We start from the raw sequence: 9,947 nt of genomic DNA, 5'->3' as shown, positions 1-9,947 counted from the left end.
AGCCAGTTTGCTAATTTCTGGTGTTAAAGACACGGGCCTACCGCCAGTCTATCAGCATATTGCCGTTTCCGTGTCTCTCAGCACCTACCATCTCATCGTAGACGGATACGTATCCGCCACATGTGTATCTGTGATCAGCGGATAGAACATCTGAACATCGGTCAAGCCAGTAGAAGACGACTGGTTTTATGCGTCTGCTGCAACTTATGCTACCTACAGTAACCTACAAATCGAAAAATCATCTACGCCTTCCTATACCGTCACTTCTGTCTAGCCGGTGAGTATTTATATTGCAAACAGAACGTTCAGTGTGTGACAAATAGATACAGCCAAAGTTTCAAGACGTACTCCCCCCACAAAGAAGAAGAAATTTTAATGGAAATGCCTCCGGAAGCGCTTAATTTTTATCTTAGAACTGCTTTCCTACAGAGAACTTGCAGCTCTTCCATCGAGAAAATCCTAAAATCATTTACTCGATGTATGATAGCGCTTCTTCATTTTGGTGTTCACATCAGTGACATATGGAAAAGGTGGACCGATTCCCTGACCTCTTTGTTCTCCACCCCTAAACCGATTAGGGTTTTGTTTTTGTCGTATCGAACCCCGCAACAAGATGCAGGGAATTTTCGTGAGCGTATTGTGAAAGACTGCGATATCATACGCAGTACTTCAGGATACATCAGTGCTTCCGTCATTCAGTTTGACGGTGAATTAATCTATTTTCAAAACTTCATACAGGAAAGAGTTTCATGTAGCACACTGCTCGAGCTCTTTTGCTGTCGGACTGCAACTGGTGGCGTTCTGAGGGTGCCAGCCTGCGACCGTTAAACGCCTCAGCGACCAGAGCGGTCGGACATGCTGGATACCTACTCTACTCTGCAGCGTCTACACCTGCCGCACAGTAAGGTAAGCGCTTTGCTCCTTCAACACTCATTTTCGAGTAGAAATGCAGTCCTCGTAACGTCTATATTCTCGCATCAGACGTAGGTAAATCCCCTTGAAACACAGTACTCATTTTGAAAAGCTGCCTCTCGTATTATTTTGGTGGTTTTGCGTTATCAAGTTCGGTTGAGTTTCTGTTCATGCTCCAACGTTGCGAGCGTTTTCCAAGTTCATTTTTTCCAAGGAGGAAGACCACGCTAGGAACCTGAATTTGTGTGCCTTTATTCTCACCTTATTTACAACTGACAGTCAGCCAAACATGTACCTATAATCATCTGTCACAAACAAGCATGCTTGTTCACTCTGAATGAATGAGGGCATAATAAGTAATGCATGAAACTAGACAAATTCAGTTGGAGGCTCTTGGTTTAGCTTTGCAGTAGCAGCCTGGAAAGGCGGTTGAACGTTATTTTCGAAGCCAGCTCCATTCGCGACTTCCTGGCGCGACACGGGGTCGCCAAACGCGGCCGCATGTCTCCGGAGTGAGGCCTCGGAGCCCGCATCTCGTGGTCGTGCGGTAGCGTTCTCGCTTCCCACGCCCGGGTTCCCGGGTTCGATTCCCGGCGGGGTCAGGGATTTTCTCTGCCTCGTGATGGCTGGGTGTTGTGTGCTGTCCTTAGGTTAGTTAGGTTTAAGTAGTTCTAAGTTCTAGGGGACTTATAACCACAGCAGTTGAGTCCCATAGTGCTCAGAGCCATTTGAACCATTTGATTTGAGGCCTCGGAATGGCCGTTTTCGAATCCTAGCGTTCAGACACGGTCTTAAAACTATCAGCCGTTGAATGGAACGGAAAATTTTAGAGCAAGAGAAGCGGGCTTTTCCTTTCCTGTCTTCTGATTGGAGGGAACGCTTGCTCTTTCTAGAAGAAGCGGTTTGGAGATTGGTCACTACGCCCCCATCAAGTTTTGTACCACTGTCTATGCAGTGTCGAGACAATTGAGGTTTCTGGCAGAACTTAGCTGATCGTGGATGACATCAGCCTCAGCAAGCAGTCTCTGCTCCGTGGACAAGTAGACTTTTGGATGGGAATTAGATCGATTTCGCGTTAGGTTTATCTATAACGAGAAAACTCCATCGTCAGAAACAAATGCGATTTCAGTATCGTCTTACGTGAACTGGCACAGAACAGAATCCAGTGTCTGATCGGTCACGAAGCAACCAATTGCTGACAATCAGTACGGTAGTATGATTTGCTATTGTAGCACCATAGTATTAGTATTTTTGTGTGAGTTCCACGTTCCTTCTCCACTCCTGTAATCCTCAACATCCTATACTCGGTGAGAGAAAATTACTTAACATGTTCAACAAGGTTTAGCCTGGACACTTATTCTGATTTCAGTAATAAAATTTTCGTTGCGCAGTTTTCTCTTTAGGATGTAGAGTAGGGCTAATAATCAACTAAAGTTCACGGAACTTCAGACGATTTGGCACTCAGGACTGAATAACTAATGTTAATTACACTGTTTGCAAACAGTTAGAGCTAAGCTCTCCGAAGTCCTTGTTATAAGACTTTTATCTGAAGTGAACCCCTCTGAATGAGAGCTGACAGATTTTTCGTAAATATTAATGTCAGGCGATTTCGTTTGGAGGTTACACTAAAATGTTCCTCCTACTGGCCCTCAGATATGGTGCGTCATCGTTGAAGCCTCGCTCATGGCCGCGGATGGAATCCACGTACTAGTTGGGACACCTGTCCATCATCGTAGCTGTCAACGGCAACTGTGTAACAAGCATTTTAAAATTATTTGATGTATCAGGTGTCCTACTTAAAGTGTTTGAAGAGAGGAAGTGAGTGGGCCCTGTGGATACCTCGTTCCCTGTTTATTGATTAAACAGTAGCCATCAATGTAACAGGCACCGTGTAGTTGAATTTCCTTATCACCAAACGATTGAAGGATTTTAATACATATGAACCGCATATTTGTGTCAAAATGGCCAGTCATTCTGAAGAAATCTGCCAAGCTGCGTTCCTGAGAATTGGCTGCAGCAATTTCGCTAGTGAGTACAAACATTAAATCGCGAAATGTGTGTCGATATCCGGTAAGTGCGCTGATGGTCACGCTGTTCAGCGACCTAAGTCGAGCATCATAATCATCATGAAACACCTAATTTAAATGTCCCGTTGCAATCTAACTGTATTCAGAAAAATTAAGAAACCGAGCACTGAAAAACGTACACCGACAACAGCTAGTACATCGCCCTCAATTGGTCCACTGCAGCTTCAGAAGGTAATCTCACCAATACAAAACAGCATAACAGCTAACAACTAAACCGTCAAAACATGCACAAAACAGTTGTATTTAACTGGCTTCGATAGAACTCGTGAAATCCGTCTCTTTCATTGTGCAAGCTAGCTGATGGCTCCAAAATCTATGCGAAACCCGTTCCAGTTAGATACTAAGCCTTAACATCTACCAACATACATTACCGGGAATTTCACACCAGTGCACGAGACCACAACTTGCGAATTTCTTTATGTTTTCCGTCCTGAAATAAATACCGATCACTAAGTCCCGTAACGTGAGATACACAGCACATTTAAAAATCACATCTGAACCACACAGCCGTATGAGCTGTCTCCTTAAATCCAGGACGTCTGCCGACCGACTCTCAATTTCATGACTTCAAAAGAACTACCGACTTTGTTTGATCATCCAAGTCATCGGCCAGCTTGTCGCACGAGTGGGATGCGAGCGTTATCACTGACTACCCCTTTACTCCACTCGTAGCACTCCTCTGGGGAACGTTGTCTCCCGCCACGACTGCTCACAATGTTGTTAATGGGAAGTAAAGGAAAATTCTTTACCCATTAAACGACTGTGCTCGCAACTTCGCCGTGTACTCGTATTATGTACCTCCCTTAGGATCACTCTGTGCTGTTTATGACAACCCAGCGCATCTGCTGCAAGACCCAAAGTACGCATCCCTTGCTGAAAAGCCACCGGGAACATTCGCCTTGAGGCGTAGCTTTATATCGCTCTTGTCTACAGCCTCTGTATGGGGAGAATGACTCATGCGTGCACAGTGACAGATGGCCCGAAGCAGGTTCAGTCGAGTACTTGTAGTTCTAATTTCCATCTGGTAGAGCACAGTAGTGTACAGAGACATTGAAGAAACAGGTGATGAGAATGTTTTTGTGAATTGTTCTGTTTATTTCTTGAAGGCTTTTTTGTTTATTTATGTTTGTACAGTTTTGCATACGCTTTTAGCAGTGTGAACGATGCGTGAATGTGGTCTAAAGTAAATATGTAGACCTTTTTTTCTACTGATGAACGTTGTACGACGGGAAATTTTGTGTCATAATATGTCAAGTAAGTTTATAGTAAAAGGAGAGCTAATTCAAGTGCAAATGAAAAAAAAATAAATAACGTAAATTATGAACAAAATATCAATGTTAAATATTTATTTCTGGAAAAAGTACGGTTCGAAATTGTGTTATTTGTTGATTGGTTAGCCATGAAAACCGCGGACTAACGCTGGAGAATAATGTTTTTCTATTACCCTTAAGGAAAAACTGACCAATCAGAACGGAGTATTCTTCGCTCGTCTTTTCTCTTGGAGATATAGAATGCTTACAACAGTCTAAAAGAGTCGGACGCCAGCCTTTCAATGGTATGGTCGTGTGTAGTATGAGCTCCGAAGGAAGTTATAATTTGCCGGTTTTAGTTGTGCTACATGTTTCAAAAGCGTTTACAAGTGAAGGCATATTTATTCCCGTGTGTTTTTTAGAATGTACGGATTTTTTAAGAATTTTGTGTATGAGAAAAAACAATAATCCCGCTTGGCATATTGAGCAGATCGGTGACTAAAAACTTGACTGCATTAGACACCGATAAACTTAATAGTATGGCGAGCATTTTCATTTAAGAACAATCCGTACTTATTAGCTGTTCAGATTTCGGGAAATACGTTACCAGAAACTTGCTAACGTGAATGAAAGGTTTTGTGCATGATTGTGTTAAGATTGGCACGGGCTTGACAGAGAACGTGTACATTACCAAGGTTCAGATTATACCGAAGTTTTGCCAGTATTTCCACTTTCATTCAAAATTAAGATCTTTTCCCGATTTTGGAATAGTTACGTTGTATGCGGCCTGGTGCGACTTGCAGCACGTTAGATTTCTGCTGGGCTTTCCTACCAGCGATCTGCTGCAACGAGTTCACAGCAGGTAAAGGACGAAAGCTGGAGCCAGACGCCGGCTCTTGCCTCGCTAACAGCCTAGATCATGTCCGGGCGCTATCGTTTATCGGGACAGACACAAAAAGCAAATACAACCCCCTTCAGCCGTGGCGGGACTGGTGCCAGGGCTATCTTTGGTTAGGCACTATCGATTCCCTCTGGCAGAAGTTTGTCTTTGGAACCTGGGCCAGCTAAGGATATAGCGGGCAGTACCGGGTGGAAAGGGACAACAACGTTGGGTACGGCACGCGGAAGTTCGCATATTAGCAAGACGGTGTGCCTGAGTACGGGCAGCAGGGTCAGTAACAGCGGGCTGGCGCTGTGGCTTCTTGGCAACCTCGTGAAGCTATGCATGTGCTCACTTCCGTGAAGGAACGCGCTATTACTATCGGACAAACCAACGTCTGGTGTCTTCGCCACATCGATCCAGCAGCTGGCATCAAGTTAAGTAATTCAAGTCCTACCAACGATTAGTGAAATATGATGATGATTTCTCTTGAGGCAGCAAAGCATTGCAAGGACTGTGATGTTATATTTCATGCCTCTTATTAAGTGTGTGCTTCGCTCCATAATAGTATTGTTCTTACTTCAGCTGGCGAGTGTCTAAAACATTGATACGTGTGTGCAGCCTTACCGAACGATCTACACTCCTGGAAATTGAAATAAGAACACCGTGAATTCATTGTCCCAGGAAGGGGAAACTTTATTGACACATTCCTGGGGTCAGATAAATCACATGATCACACTGACAGAACCACAGGCACATAGACACAGGCAACAGAGCATGCACAATGTCGGCACTAGTACAGTGTATATCCACCTTTCGCAGCAATGCAGGCTGCTATTCTCCCATGGAGACGATCGTAGAGATGCTGGATGTAGTCCTGTGGAACGGCTTGCCATGCCATTTCCACCCGGCGCCTCAGTTGGACCAGCGTTCGTGCTGGACGTGCAGACCGCGTGAGACGACGCTTCATCCAGTCCCAAACATGCTCAATGGGGGACAGATCCGGAGATCTTGCTGGCCAGGGTAGTTGACTTACACCTTCTAGAGCACGTTGGGTGGCACGGGATACATGCGGACGTGCATTGTCCTGTTGGAACAGCAAGTTCCCTTGCCGGTCTAGGAATGGTAGAACGATGGGTTCGATGACGGTTTGGATGTACCGTGCACTATTCAGTGTCCCCTCGACGATCACCAGTGGTGTACGGCCAGTGTAGGAGATCGCTCCCCACACCATGATGCCGGGTGTTGGCCCTGTGTGCCTCGGTCGTATGCAGTCCTGATTGTGGCGCTCACCTGCACGGCGCCAAACACGCATACGACCATCATTGGTACCAAGGCAGAAGCGACTCTCAACGCTGAAGACGACACGTCTCCATTCGTCCCTCCATTCACGCCTGTCGCGACACCACTGGAGGCGGGCTGCACGATGTTGGGGCGTGAGCGGAAGACGGCCTAACGGTGTGCGGGACCGTAGCCCAGCTTCATGGAGACGGTTGCGAATGGTCCTCGCCGATACCCCAGGAGCAACAGTGTCCCTAATTTGCTGGGAAGTGGCGGTGCGGTCCCCTACGGCACTGCGTAGGATCCTATGGTCTTGGCGTGCATCCGTGCGTCGCTGCGGTCCGGTCCCAGGTCGACGGGCACGTGCACCTTCCGCCGACCACTGGCGACAACATCGATGTACTGTCGAGACCTCACGCCCCACGTGTTGAGCAATTCGGCGGTACGTCCACCCAGTCTCCCGCATGCCCACTATACGCCCTCGATCAAAGTCCGTCAACTGCACATACGGTTCACGTCCACGCTGTAGCGGCATGCTACCAGTGTTAAAGACTGCGATGGAGCTCCGTATGCCACGGCAAACTGGCTGACACTGACGGCGGCGGTGCACAAATGCTGCGCAGCTAGCGCCATTCGACGGCCAACACCGCGGTTCCTGGTGTGTCCGCTGTGCCGTGCGTGTGATCATTGCTTGTACAGCCCTCTCGCAGTGTCCGGAGCAAGTATGGTGCGTCTGACACACCGGTGTCAATGTGTTCTTTTTTCCATTTCCAGGAGTGTATATTCCGCGTCTAAAGACAGGCCCACATAGGGTGATCCATGTGATGATTGGGTTTTAATGAGCCAGTTCCGTTTGCATCATTCGTGTACGTGGTTCTGCTTAAAGGAATGAAATCAGTTTTATTATTGTCAATTTTATCGAAGTAGTTTTCTGTATAAGTTTGAGGATTAAGGTGAAGGAAGGGTTGTTTGGTTCCCTGTTGTCGCTTCTGATTTATGTTTCAGAGATCGGAAGCAGTGGGCCAATGAGTGCAGAGCCTCCCCTTTTAAATTACTAACGGGCGTACGGGTGGTGGACTTCGCCTGAGCTCGCGTGTGCTGTTTGGTTCCGATTTCGGTGTTCTGAACGGGGTGGAAGTACAAACGGAGTCCACATCTTAATTCAAAGATAACTACGCAGTCGCCTCCAGCGTTAGTGGCCAAGTCGCGGCCTCACAATCTCGGACCTCAGTTATTGTACAAGCTGTAGTTTTCTAAAACTTGTGGTGGCTCTGCAAGGTTGCCCAGGTTAAATGTTTTAAATATTTGTCTTAAGAATTTTGAGGGATTTTTAGAAGAATGTGTCTTAATTGAAACCGTTTTCTAAAATTGCGGTACAATTCAGCCTTAGTGGCGTATATCAATTTTGATGGGGAAATAACTGGGTTACTACTAATCAAACTGACTATAACTTTGTAAAGTTGTTTGGTAATATCCCGCCCAGGAGGGGTGGTTTTCAATCTATGTGGAAATAATAATTTATTTCCTGGTTATTTAATGTAAAGTTTATTTTAAATGATTTACTTGGCCCGAGTGGTGGTTTTTTTAAATGTTTGCAAAGAGATTAATTCGCTTGTGGTTTCATATAAAAAGCAGTTTGTAAAATTTGCCTGAGTGGCTGGTTTTTAAATGTTTTTAAAGAAATTTATTCATTTGTGGTTATATATAACAAGCAGTTTGTAAAGTTTGCCTCGATGATTTATGATTTTACTTCTCTTAATGATTTATCTATGTTGCAAATAAATATGTTGAAATGAAATTGTCACTGTATAGGTCAACTCCTTCCACTCCCTTTATATTAAAGGTTAAGAAAATTGCAGTTCAAAATAGAAATAACGTACCACCCCTGTCCCATTTAAAATCCAAATATGATAATTGTCCCTTCGAACCCTCGTTTCAAACGCATGGGACGAAATCTTACAAAATATGATCCCAGTATATTCCAATTACTAGTTTTGAATACATGCATCTCATTAATTGACAATATTTCATTCAAAATAATAATTATTTGTCCAACACAAATAAAATGAAAGTAATTCATGTACAAGTGAACTGCCGTGGAGCTGTCTCATGAAATTAAATCCACTATAACTCATAACACAAGCGCTCAGACACACAAGTGTTGACCATACTGTACTCGTATTGTTCAGCTGATTGAATAAATCAGGTACAGTGTAATTATAATATACACTGTGTGTGTGTGTGTGTGTGTGTGTGTGTGTGTGTGTGTGTGTGTGTGTGTTTGTGTGTGTGTATGTGTGTGTGTGCCTTGCCTATCGAAGTTCAGATAATACTTTTGGAAACAAAACAAAAATGGCTCTAAGCACTATGGGACTTAACATCTGAGATCATCAGTCCCTTAGACTTAGAACTACGCAAACCTAACTAACCTAAGGACATCACACACATCCATGCCCGAGGCAGGATTCGAGCCTGCGACCGTAGCAGCAGCGCGATTCCGGACTGAAGCGCCTAGAACCGCTCGGCCACAGCGCCCGGCTTTTGGAAACACTTTGCAGAATTCAATCCATTTCTAAAAACTTTCCAGAGTTCATTTTCCGCACCTAACACTTTCCAAAATCCAATCCTGTTCCAACACTTTGCTAGATACTTATCCTTCAACTAACACTTTCAAAATTCCTATCCAAGACGAACGCCCAGTTGCGAGCTAACATCCCAAAGTTGCTCGGGCTCCATTCAGTTTCTCTTCATCGAAATAAGTTGGCCTAAACTCGTCTAGGGGTGGAACCGCACGTGTCTCATTACACCCCCAGAACTGTCCCTCTGCCCGTCTCCGGCCGCGTCTCCCGCGTATCGAACATGGTCGCTCAACTGACTAGTGTAGTTCCCTTCCCTGAAGCCGTCCATCTGATTGGCTACAGATTATTCTACATTGTTTTACATTTTAACATATTTAAATAATCAAAGTTTGACCACTTTCACATTCCAAATAAAGTAACAATAATATCGATTACACAATAAACATTAAATTCTTTTATATAAAATCAATACAATTTTCTTCTTAACTTTGAATGTCATGGCCAGTAGCCGAATGTGCTTTCTGATAAATAAAGAGGAAATGGTGATCTGATGCTTAACCGGAAATACCGATAATTTAAGTTTACTATATCTTTCAAACAAATAAAGTTACAGAGTTGATATTTGCAACATTTGTCATTTTAATGATGCGCTTTCATAAGAAATGTAGATCGTTGAGATTGACCAAAGCGTTCAGATTTTAGCATTCAGGTCTTTGTTACAAAACTTGTTAATTTATCTCTAACAGTAAATCGTAAACTATTATACGAGGGCGGTTCAGAAAGTAACCTCCGATTGGTCACAGTGCGGGTTGTGGGGGGAGTAGCGACGCCATCTGTGCGTTCACGCACTCAACAGGTCAGCCGGCATCAAGCCGTGATCGAGGGAACGTCGTACCTGCGCTAGTTTAGTTTTTGTGGCAGTTTGAAATGTGTGCTGCAATAGAAAACCCCGCCAAAT

The sequence above is a fragment of the Schistocerca nitens genome, chromosome 2, assembly GCF_023898315.1.
Source record: "Schistocerca nitens isolate TAMUIC-IGC-003100 chromosome 2, iqSchNite1.1, whole genome shotgun sequence".
Lineage (NCBI taxonomy): Eukaryota > Metazoa > Arthropoda > Insecta > Orthoptera > Acrididae > Schistocerca > Schistocerca nitens.
Note: the sequence above shows the minus strand (reverse complement) of the source record.